This window comes from Lampris incognitus, chromosome 15, assembly GCF_029633865.1.
Source record: "Lampris incognitus isolate fLamInc1 chromosome 15, fLamInc1.hap2, whole genome shotgun sequence".
In the NCBI taxonomy this organism is placed as follows: Eukaryota; Metazoa; Chordata; class Actinopteri; order Lampriformes; family Lampridae; genus Lampris; species Lampris incognitus.
Window position 1 is genome coordinate 47726437 of NC_079225.1, and position 13249 is coordinate 47739685.

The 13249-nt window shown below is 48.5% G+C and overlaps 1 long non-coding RNA gene across 1 annotated transcript in view; it reads left to right on the forward strand.

The window, feature by feature from the left end:
- The first annotated feature begins 961 nt into the window (after window positions 1–961).
- Window positions 962–13249, forward strand: part of LOC130125013 (uncharacterized) — a 119716-nt gene continuing 107428 nt past the window's right edge. The window contains exon 1 of the long non-coding RNA XR_008811409.1: window positions 962–1388. This is a non-coding gene — a long non-coding RNA (uncharacterized LOC130125013). The remainder of the gene's footprint in view (window positions 1389–13249) is intronic.

The following is a 13249-nucleotide window of genomic DNA, read 5'->3' on the forward strand; positions in this document are numbered from 1 at the left end:
TAAAATGACACATGAGCAAATAGAGCCACAGACAGGCAGACAGCATGCAGGGAGACAGGGGCAGACAGACAGGTAGACAGTCAGCATGCAGGGAGACAGGGACAGGCAGACAGTCAGCATGCAGGGAGACAGGGACAGGCAGACAGGTAGACAGTCAGCATGCAGGGAGACAGGGACAGGCAGACAGTCAGCATGCAGGGAGACAGGGACAGGCAGACAGGTAGACAGTCAGCATGCAGGGAGACAGGGACAGGCAGACAGTCAGCATGCAGGGAGACAGGGGCAGACAGACAGGTAGACAGTCAGCATGCAGGGAGACAGGGACAGACAGACAGGTAGACAGTCAGCATGCAGGGAGACAGGGACAGACAGACAGGTAGACAGTCAGCATGCAGGGAGACAGGGACAGACAGACAGGCAGACAGTCAGCATGCAGGGAGACAGAGACAGACAGGCGGACAGAGAAAACACGCAGGCAGATTAACAGACAGACACGCACATTGACTGACGGACAGCCAGAGCTCTCCGGAGGTGACCGGGGAATCCGTCTCTCGCTCTCTCTCTCTCTCTCTCTCTCCCCGGCGGAGAGCCTCTCTCCTAGGCCACTGCTCCCCCTCCCCTCCGCTCTCCTCCCCTCCCCTCCCCTGCCCTGGTTGCGCGCTGGGGGATCCGATGACGTCACGGATTGCACACTCCACTGTCACACGCGCACACTTGTACACGCACACGCGCGCGGTCATACACACGCATGCGTAAACACACAGACGCGCACGTCCTCCCTCTCTCCCCTATGCTATTCTGGGAAGTGGCGCTTGGAATAACCCCCGGTGGCGCACGCGTGGTTGTGTGTGTGTGTGTGTGTGTATACGTGTGTGTGTGTGTGTGTGTTTGTGTGTCTCCTGAGTTCAGCCTCGTACTCGCGCACACGCACAGCCAAAACAACACAGACGTCCACACACATCTGACGGACTGGCCGGCGGGCGGACTGCAGCGTCGCTCCGCCAGCTGCCAGATAAGCGCCCAGATCCGGTCGGAAAGGATTCTTTCTCTCTTCTTCTTCTTCTTCTTCTGTCTTTTTTCTACGCGCCGCCGCAACTTTCTCCGCCTCGGCAGCAGCAGCGGCAGCAGGAGCAGCAGCCGCCCCCCGCGGCTCCGCCGGCGTAGCCTCTCCACTTGCTCCGGGATCGGTTCTGTGGATTTCTAACAGACGTGTCGGGTTGGGTTTCTGCCTTCGCTGCTTTCTATTCTTCCTGTTTTGGACCGGACAGCCCGCGAGGTGTGCAGCCGGGACCGGGTCCTGTCACCGCGGCTTGTTGTCATTCGCCCAGACGGGGACGCGGAGCCGCAGCCGCTTCCTCCTCCACGCCGCCTCGAAGCGCACGCACACGGTAAGAGGTCTCCCCCCCCCGGGGGGGAGGCAGGGGAGGGGGAGGCAAAGGGACACGAGACACGGTGAAAAACGGGACATTTGGTTTGTGGGCCGCTTGGGCCGTTGTGCGCGCTGACGCGCGGCGCCTGATCTTTGTTTGGCTTATAAGGGCAGGCCACGGAGGGGGAATACCCCGGCTCGCTCGCTCCCCGGCTCGCTCGCTCCCTCGCCGCCTCGCTCGGCATGCACGCAGCATGCAGATCAGCCGGCTTGCGTAATGTCCCGAGGAATTTGCAGCGGCGTCCGGGGGCCGACGGGCTGCAGGAAACGGCAACGCTGCAAAGGCCGAGCGACCGAAACTCACCCCCCTCGCCACTGCAGGCGTGACATGTTGTGTTTGTGTTTTTTATTGGCGGCAGCGACGCACGACCGAGTCCCCTCTCGTGGGGACCGTCTGCGTGCTCGTCGTGTGTGCAGTCCGTATGTCACATGTTGGTATGTTGGTATGTTTCTAGCTGCGGATGTAGGCTACTACTGTATGTGTGTGTGTGTGTGTGTGTGTGTGTGTGTGTGTGTGTGTGCAGGCCTACTGTACGTGTGTGTGTGTACGTATGTGTGTGTGTGTATGTTTGAGAGGGATGGTGGGTGGCGCGCTGGCTGGTTCCGGGAATGTTCCATGACGTGTTGCCGTCTAGAAGAGGGGCCCAGCTGAGGAGGCTCCGACGTACAACCCTCCACTAACCTCCCTCTCTCTCTCTCTCTCTCTCTCTCTCTCTCTCTCTGTCTCTCTCTGTCTCTCTCTCTCTCTCTGTCTCTCTCTCTCTCTCTCTCTCTCTCTCTCTCTCTCTCTCTCTCTCTCTCTCTCTCTCTCTCTCTCTCTCTCTCTCTCTCTCTCTCTCTCTCTCTCTCTCTCTCTCCTCTCTCTCTCATTTGCAACTTGAGCTTTATGGGCTGTATTAGCGTGGAAGGTAAAGACCAATATCGGCAAAGCGTCTGAGAACATGAAACAGAAGAAAAGAGGGAAAAGAGCAGTGACAGGGTCACCACAGATACAGCATGAGGTGAAATGCTGAGGACATTAATCAACACATATCAGCAGATGTAAGAGTGGACATCAGTAGAAATCAGACGGCGGAGGGGGATACTTTGTATCGATATGAAGTTATATACATATATATATGTGTGTGTGTGTGTGTGTGTGTGCTACCGTTTCATGTCTCTCCGACATGTCTCCTGGCAGTCTTGTTGCTCCGCATATTTTCCACCTTGTTTTTTCATGGGTTTTTTTTTGTAGAGTTCAGATTTATTCCACCGGAGACCCACAACATGATCTTGTGTGTGTGTGTGTGTGTGTGTGTGTGTGTGTGTGTGTGTGTGTGTGTGTGTGTGTGTGTGTATTTGTGCACATGTTTACAGTACACCGAACACCCGGTGGGTAAATATACAGCGTTCAGTGTCTGAGACGGTAAAACCACAGTCACAGAGCAGGCTGCAACAGGAGCGAGATGGGAAGACATCACTGAAGGATAGATAGATACCTCATATACTACTAGTACTACTACTACTACCTGTACTACTGCAAAGAGAGGGGGCAGTCAGCCAGATGGAGAGAAGAGTAGAACCCATCATATTCTACTAGTACTACTACTACCTGTACTACTGCAAAGAGAGGAGACAGTCAGCCAGATGGAAAGAAGAGTAGAACCCATCATATTCTACTAGTACTACTACTACCTGTACTACTGCAAAGAGAGGGGGCAGTCAGACGGATGGAGAGAAGAGTAGCACCCATCATATTCTACTAGTACTACTACTATCTGTACTACTGCAAAGAGAGGAGACAGTCAGACGGATGGAGAGAAGAGTAGAACCCATCATATTCTACTAGTACTACTACTATCTGTACTACTGCAAAGAGACGAGACAGTCAGACGGATGGAGAGAAGAGTAGAACCCATCATATTCTACTAGTACTACTACTATCTGTACTACTGCAAAGAGACGAGACAGTCAGACAGATGGAGAGAAGACTAGAACCCATAATATTCTACTAGTACTACTACTATCTGTACTACTGCAAAGAGAGGGGACAGTCAGCCAGATGGAGAGAAGAGTAGAACCCATCATATTCTACTAGTACTACTACTATCTGTACTACTGCAAAGAGAGGGGACAGTCAGCCAGATGGAGAGAAGAGTAGAACCCATCATATTCTACTAGTACTACTACTATCTGTACTATTGCAAAGAGAGGGGACAGTCAGCCAGATGGAGAGAAGAGTAGAACCCATCATATTCTACTAGTACTACTACTATCTGTACTACTGCAAAGAGAGGGGACAGTCAGACGGATGGAGAGAAGACTAGAACCCATCATATTCTACTAGTACTACTACTACCTGTACTACTGCAAAGAGAGGAGACAGTCAGACGGATGGAGAGAAGAGTAGAACCCATCATATTCTACTAGTAGTACTACTATCTGTACTATTGCAAAGAGAGGGGACAGTCAGACAGATGGAGAGAAGACTAGAACCCATCATATTCTACTAGTACTACTACTATCTGTACTACTGCAAAGAGAGGGGACAGTCAGACGGATGGAGAGAAGACTAGAACCCATCATATTCTACTAGTACTACTACTACCTGTACTACTGCAAAGAGAGGAGACAGTCAGACAGATGGAGAGAAGAGTAGAACCCATCATATTCTACTAGTAGTACTACTATCTGTACTACTGCAAAGAGAGGGGGCAGTCAGCCAGATGGAGAGAAGAGTAGAACCCATCATATTCTACTAGTACTACTACTATCTGTACTACTGCAAAGAGAGGGGACAGTCAGCCAGATGGAGAGAAGAGTAGAACCCATCACATTCTACTAGTACTACTACTATCTGTACTACTGCAAAGAGAGGGGGCAGTCAGACAGATGGAGAGAAGAGTAGAACCCAACATATTCTACTAGTACTACTACTATCTGTACTACTGCAAAGAGAGGAGACAGTCAGACAGATGGAGAGAAGACTAGAACCCATCATATTCTACTAGTACTAATACTATCTGTACTACTGCAAAGAGAGGGGGCAGTCAGACAGATGGAGAGAAGAGTAGAACCCATCATATTCTACTAGTACTACTACTACCTGTACTACTGCAAAGAGAGGAGACAGTCAGACAGATGGAGAGAAGAGTAGAACCCATCATATTCTACTAGTACTACTACTATCTGTACTACTGCAAAGAGAGGGGACAGTCAGACGGATGGAGAGAAGACTAGAACCCATCATATTCTACTAGTACTACTACTACCTGTACTACTGCAAAGAGAGGAGACAGTCAGACGGATGGAGAGAAGAGTAGAACCCATCATATTCTACTAGTAGTACTACTATCTGTACTACTGCAAAGAGAGGAGACAGTCAGACGGATGGAGAGAAGAGTAGAACCCATCATATTCTACTAGTACTACTACTATCTGTACTACTGCAAAGAGACGAGACAGTCAGACAGATGGAGAGAAGACTAGAACCCATAATATTCTACTAGTACTACTACTATCTGTACTACTGCAAAGAGAGGGGACAGTCAGCCAGATGGAGAGAAGAGTAGAACCCATAATATTCTACTAGTAGTACTACTACCTGTACTACTGCAAAGAGAGGAGACAGTCAGACAGATGGAGAGAAGACTAGAACCCATCATATTCTACTAGTACTAATACTATCTGTACTACTGCAAAGAGAGGGGGCAGTCAGACAGATGGAGAGAAGAGTAGAACCCATCATATTCTACTAGTACTACTACTACCTGTACTACTGCAAAGAGAGGAGACAGTCAGACGGATGGAGAGAACAGTAGAACCCATCATATTCTACTAGTACTACTACTATCTGTACTACTGCAAAGAGAGGAGACAGTCAGACAGATGGAGAGAAGACTAGAACCCATCATATTCTACTAGTACTACTACTATCTGTACTACTGCAAAGAGAGGAGACAGTCAGACAGATGGAGAGAAGAGTAGAACCCATCATATTCTACTAGTACTACTACTATCTGTACTACTGCAAAGAGAGGAGACAGTCAGACAGATGGAGAGAAGACTAGAACCCATAATATTCTACTAGTACTACTACTATCTGTACTACTGCAAAGAGAGGGGGCAGTCAGACAGATGGAGAGAAGAGTAGAACCCATCATATTCTACTAGTACTACTACTATCTGTACTACTGCAAAGAGAGGGGGCAGTCAGACAGATGGAGAGAAGACTAGAACCCATAATATTCTACTAGTACTACTACTATCTGTACTACTGCAAAGAGAGGAGAAAGTCAAACAGATGGAGAGAAGACTAGAACCCATAATATTCTACTAGTACTACTACTACCTGTACTACTGCAAAGAGACGAGACAGTCAGCCAGATGGAGAGAAGAGTAGAACCCATCATATTCTACTAGTAGTACTACTATCTGTACTACTGCAAAGAGAGGAGACAGTCAGACAGATGGAGAGAAGACTAGAACCCATAATATTCTACTAGTACTACTACTATCTGTACTACTGCAAAGAGAGGGGACAGTCAGACGGATGGAGAGAAGAGTAGAACCCAACATATTCTACTAGTACTACTACTATCTGTACTACTGCAAAGAGAGGGGACAGTCAGCCAGATGGAGAGAAGACTAGAACCCATAATATTCTACTAGTACTAATACTACCTGTACTACTGCAAAGAGAGGGGACAGTCAGCCAGATGGAGAGAAGAGTAGAACCCATAATATTCTACTAGTACTACTTCTATCTGTACTACTGCAAAGAGAGGAGACAGTCAGACAGATGGACAGAAGAGTAGAACCCATAATATTCTACTAGTACTAATACTATCTGTACTATTGCAAAGAGAGGGGACAGTCAGACAGATGGAGAGAAGAGTTGAAGGGTTCGAGGCCTCCAGATGAGGCCTTGCTGTATGTATCTTCACTGTTCTCCGGTGACTTCCTGCGGTGTGTGTGTGTGTGTGTGGGGGGGGGGGGAGTAAAAGGGAGGCGGGTCAGTACGTTGGCTGACATGTGGACACAGGTCACCGGGTCGCCGTGGACGCAGGATATTTCTGTTTGGGTCGGAGGGAATATGTGAGATGCACGCCGATACGGTCGACCCACCAGACCAACCGGACCGTGTTGGCTGGTGTCCCTTTGTGTCCAGCTGGAGATGTGTCCTCGTCCTGTCGGCCAGCAGCCATGTGTCCCAGCAGCTGTCTTAAAGAGGCAACAAACACAAATCCACACACACACAGACGCACACGCACACACACACAGACACACACACACAGACACACACACACACACACACAGACACACACACACAGACACACACACACAGACACACACACACACACACACAGACACACACACACAGACGCACGCACACACACACACAGACACACACACACACGCCGAGCAAAGGCAGACAGACGCACGAATGGATGGACACGCAGCACGTTCACTGACATCTGCCATTTCCAGAAAGGCCATCGGTAGAAAACAGGTTGCTGCCGCTGCTGCAGAGGCGGGTTAGGGTTAGGGTGAGGGTGAGGGTTAGGGTGAGGGTTAGTGTGAGGGTTAGTGTGAGGGTTAGGGTGAGGGTTAGTGTGAGGGTTAGTGTGAGGGTTAGGGTGAGGGTTGGGGTGAGCGTGAGGGTTAGGGTGAGGGTCAGGGTTAGTGTGAGGGTTAGGGTGAGGGTCAGGGTTAGTGTGAGGGTTAGGGTGAGGGTTAGGGTGAGCGTGAGGGTTAGGGTGAGGGTGAGGGTGAGGGTTAGGGTTAGGGTGAGGGTGAGGACTTCATGTGTGAACCCGGTGGGTCTCTGTGTTCTGTGTGCCGCCGCCCCGGGTAGGGCTGCGAATAACGACTCTTCTCAGAATCATTTGTTTTTTCTTTTGATTTGTGTTGTAATTTTCCATGATCGATGATTGATTTTTTTCATTTGAGTTTTTATTGAGTTTCTTTAAGGAACCTAAATACAAATAACAGAATACAAAAGCCTAAAAAAGAGAAAACAACCAACCAACCAACCAAACATACGAACTAGAACAGCAATGACTTAACAGAAGCTCAGCATCGTCTCTGCAGCGTTTGTGACATTACTGACTGTACAGTCGGCCAGCACGTCACCAGTCCATGAAGGACTCAGCAGGACCCATTCTACAGCTCAGACCTGCAACCAGACACGTCCCTACATGAATAATCCTGGTCCAAACAGCTGGACGGACATCCACAAGGACTTTCCTATTTCAGTGATTTTGCTTTCGGACAACAATGTAGCCACACACATTCCACCACACACCTTCACCACACTGCTCTGACAGGTCATACATGTGGTCTGACCTCTGGTCTGACAGATCATTCATGTGGTCTGACATCTGGTCTGACAGATGACATACATGTGGTCTGACATCTGGTCTGACAGATGACATACATGTGGTCTGACCTCTGGTCTGACAGATGACATACATGTGGTCTGACATCTGGTCTGACAGATCATTCATGTGGTCTGACATGTGGTCTGACAGATGACATACATGTGGTCTGACATCTGGTCTGACAGATCATTCATGTGGTCTGACATGTGGTCTGACAGATCATACATGTGGTCTGACCTCTGGTCTGACAGATCATTCATGTGGTCTGACATGTGGTCTGACAGATCATACATGTGGTCTGACCTCTGGTCTGACAGATGACATACATGTGGTCTGACATCTGGTCTGACAGATCATTCATGTGGTCTGACATGTGGTCTGACAGATCATACGTGTGGTCTGACATGTGGTCCGACAGATCATTCATGTGGTCTGACATGTGGTCTGACAGATCATACATGTGGTCTGACATGTGGTCTGACAGATCATACATGTGGTCTGACATCTTGTCTGACAGATCATACATGTGGTCTGACATGTGGTCTGACAGATCATTCATGTGGTCTGACATGTGGTCTGACAGATCATACATGTGGTCTGCCATCTGGTCTGACAGATCATACATGTGGTCTGATGTCTGGTCTGACAGATGACATACATGTGGTCTGACATGTGGTCGGACAGATCATACATGTGGTCTGCCATCTGGTCTGACAGATCATACATGTGGTCTGACGTCGGTCTGACAGATGACATACATGTGGTCTGACATGTGGTCTGACGGATCATACATGTGTTCTGACATCTGGTCTGACAGATGACATACATGTGGTCTGACCTCTGGTCTGACAGATCATTCATGTGGTCTGACATGTGGTCTGACAGATCATACATGTGGTCTGACCTCTGGTCTGACAGATGACATACATGTGGTCTGACATGTGGTCTGACAGATCATTCATGTGGTCTGACATGTGGTCTGACAGATCATACGTGTGGTCTGACATGTGGTCCGACAGATCATTCATGTGGTCTGACATGTGGTCTGACAGATCATACATGTGGTCTGACATGTGGTCTGACAGATCATACATGTGGTCTGACATCTTGTCTGACAGATCATACATGTGGTCTGACATGTGGTCTGACAGATCATTCATGTGGTCTGACATGTGGTCTGACAGATCATACATGTGGTCTGCCATCTGGTCTGACAGATCATACATGTGGTCTGATGTCTGGTCTGACAGATGACATACATGTGGTCTGACATGTGGTCGGACAGATCATACATGTGGTCTGCCATCTGGTCTGACAGATCATACATGTGGTCTGACGTCGGTCTGACAGATGACATACATGTGGTCTGACATGTGGTCTGACGGATCATACATGTGTTCTGACATCTGGTGTGACAGAGGACATACATGTGGTCTGACATCTGATCTGACAGATGACATACATGTGGTCTGACATCTGGTCTGACCAATCATACATGTGGTCTGACATCTGGTCTAACCGATCATACATGTGGTCTGACATCTGATCTGACAGATGACATACATGTGGTCTGACATCTGGTCTGACCGATCATACATGTGGTCTGACATCTGGTCTAACCGATCATACATGTGGTCTCACATCTGGTCTGACAGAGGACATACATGTGGTCTGACATCTGATCTGACAGATGACATACGTGTGGTCTGACATCTGGTCTGACAGATCATGCATGTGGTCTGACATCTGCTTTGACAGATCATACACATGGTCTGACATGTGGTCTGACAGGACATAATGTGGTCTGACTGATGACATACATGTGGGCTGACATCTGGTATGACATATACATGTGGTCTGACATCTGCTTTGACAGATCATACATGTGGTCTGACAGGACATACATGTGGTCTGACAGGACATACATGTGGTCTGACAGATCATGCATGTGTTCTGACATCTGCTTTGACAGATCATACACATGGTCTGACATGTGGTCTGACAGGACATAATGTGGTCTGACTGATGACATACATGTGGGCTGACATCTGGTATGACATATCATACATGTGGTCTGACAGGACATACATCTGGTCTGACTGATGACATACATGTGGGCTGACATCTGGTATGACATATCATATAGGGGTCTGACATCTGCTTTGACAGATCATACATGTGGTCTGACAGGACATACATGTGGTCTGACTGATGACATACATGTGGTCTGACATCTGGTCTGACAGATCATACATGTGGACTGACATCTGGTCTGACAGATCATACATGTCGTCTGACATCTGGTCTGACAGATCATACATGTGGTCTCACATCTGGTCTGACAGATCATACATGTGGTCTCACATCTGGTCTGACAGATCATACATGTGGTCTCACATCTGGTCTGACAGATCATACATGTCGTCTGACATCTGGTCTGACAGATCATACATGTGGTCTGACATGTGGTCTGACAGGACATACATGTGGTCTGACTGATGACATACATGTGGTCTGACATCTGGTCTGACAGATCATACATATGGTCTCACATCTGGTCTGACAGATCATACATGTGGTCTCACATCTGGTCTGACAGATGACAAACGTGAATATTCTTACCAGCTTCTTCAGAATCATTTCATCTACCGATTATTGTATTTGATTATTCGATTAATCATTTAGTCTGTTGAATGTCAAAAATACTGGTGATCTTAAGTTTCCAGAGTCCAAAGTGACATCTGAATACTTGGTCTGAGTAACAGCCAAGACAACAGACAGACAACAGACAACCCGCAGTATTCGGCTCATCATCATGTCAGTCAGAGGAAATGGTTATGAGACTGGAACCAACACACGTTTGCTACCTCTGCTTGATGAGTGACTCACTGGATTAACTGACTACCAGAATTGTGACTTCAGCTCTGGTGTTTGACCTGGTATTTCAGCCATAACACGGGAGAAAAACTGTGGGTCGTCCCAGTTCGCACCACAGACATTAGCTCAAACAATCCGTGAACCAAAACGTTTACCAGCAACAATCACGTATCTGCCATTATTATCAGCAAAGTTAATTAAGTTGACCAAGTCATAATTTATCTTGTCATAATTAAACAGGGCTGTGAATGTGTGATGGCCCGGCGGCCTGTCCAGGGTGTCTCCCCGCCTGCCGCCCAATGACTGCTGGGATAGGCTCCAGCATCCCGCGACCCCGACTGGGATAAGCGGCTCTGTTAATGGATGGATGGGTGGACCAGAACTGTGATAGATTCATTTTCTGTTGATTGACTAATTGATTGATCAACTTATCACAGGCCTTAAGACAACCAAACAACCTCTCGCCAGCCCAGTTTCTGTTGTTGTTTTTTAGAAACGCAGGAATCTGAGGAGTAGAGCGATATACGGGTCTAATATCGACACGGTGATGTGAGACGGTTACTGTAATATTAGTAAACATTTATCGATAAGGTTCCAGCTGGCACCAGTTCTGAATTCATTACAATGAAAGTTATTCTATGAAAGAGCGACACTTTTAACTTTCTGGAGATAAACTGTCGACTTCCCAGCAGTAATGAAGGTTTCCGTTTTCTTTATTGTGCATCGCTCAAGTGTTTGAAGTATTTTCCTTCTCTACTTTACACAGTTCATGTACCTTTATACCTCTTGTGTCTTTGCCCCCTTTCGATCATGTTCTCCTTCTCTCGACACCGGCCAGCTTGTCTCTCTCTCCGTCCTCCTGCCCAATAAAGACAACAAACGAGTTTGAAAGCGAACAAAAACTACGAAGTGCCGTTAAGCAAGGCACTAAATCAGGACCCGCTTCAGGGGGGCTGCAGGAAAACTCTTTACAAAGGAGCATGCGCAGAACAAAACCTTCTCTATGAACCCCCCCCCCCCACACACACACACACACACACACAGTCTCAGCCGCCTCCTTTTGGGTATTGCAGTGAGCGTAGAACAGAATACAATGTCACACATTCAGTGAGAAGATCGGGGTTCTGATACCAGTTCTGATACCAGCGTCAGAACCTCTATGTCATCCTATGGGGCAAGTTCCTGTAGCCTGCGGCTGTGGACGCCCTTATACTTTCTGCTGGCAGGAGACATGGCTGCTGTGTTTGTGTGTGTGTGTGTTGTGTGTGTGTGTGTGTGTGTGTGTGTGTGTGTGTGTGTGTGTGTGTGTGTGTGTGTGTGTGTGTGCATGCAGGGGGAAAGTCCAACCCACGTACCATCTGTCCCACTGCCACCTCAGATGGCAAACACACACACACACACACACACACACACACACACACACACACACACACAGGCTTATGCATGCAAACATACACACACACAGATAAACAAACGTACACATGAACATAGAGACTAGGGGTCGACTGATTAATCGGGTTGGGTAATTACTTTGAGCATCGATTGGCTGCGCAGCCTCCCCCGGTCACGCGGGAAGGCACGTCACCGTTTGGCATGGAGGCTCCATACACTCAGTCCAGGTAATGCCGTTGTGTAGCAGAGATAATTTATATTTAAAGTGAAGTTAACTTCATATAAGACAGCTGTATTCGTACTTTACGAGCATGGTGAGGTTGCTCGCTATAGTGTGACGCCAGTAGCGCATTCGCCTGACAGGAACCTGCTGCTCCTCCGGAAGCACGCTCTGTTTCGCTAGCTAGCTAGCTAGCCGTAAGTGCGGGCCTAGCTAAACTGTGGGCCGACCGTCATGTCTGGTCAGTTCTGGGTCAGTTCTGCTGAAATGGACAGTTAGAGGCCCCATTAAAGGCACCCTTCGCTGACTTCACGAGACCGGAAGAGGGGGCGCGCTGGCAGTCCGTCGCCAAATGCGCGACAGACTCGACGCATTATTCTGGTGAAAAACAAAAACGGGTGTAACCGCTTATTTTCTTGCCCGGTGCGGGATTCGATACGGGGTGTACTGCACCACAAGGCGACGTCACTAGCCGCTAGGCTAAAGGGTCAGACCCGTTAGCTAGCTAGGGGCTAATGTGTCTTATTACAGTAAGCGGTTATTTACTTGCCCGGTGCGGGATTCGATACGAGGTGTCCTGCACCACAAGGCGGCATCACTAACCGCTCGGCTAAAGGGTCAGAGCCGTTAGCTAGGGGCTAACTTGTCTCATTAGTAGTTTCCACTATTCTGGTGAGCATGCGGGCTAAACCTTTGCGGTCCCGGGGTAAACGCTGGAACAGCTGATTTTACAGCAGTGACAACTGGCATCAAGCCATTACCCGTTTTCACTTTATCTCCCTTCGCTGAAGTTCTCTCCCGAACATGTAACGCAACCCTGTCGGCTCCCGTCCCCGATACGAGACAGGCAGCCGGGGAGGAGGAGAAACCGCTGAGCTGTTACTGTACTTACCGACTTGGCGTTCCCTCTTCCGAATAGTCCCGCCATGAAACTGACCAAGCGGCTGGGAAGTCGGGTGTGCGTATTTG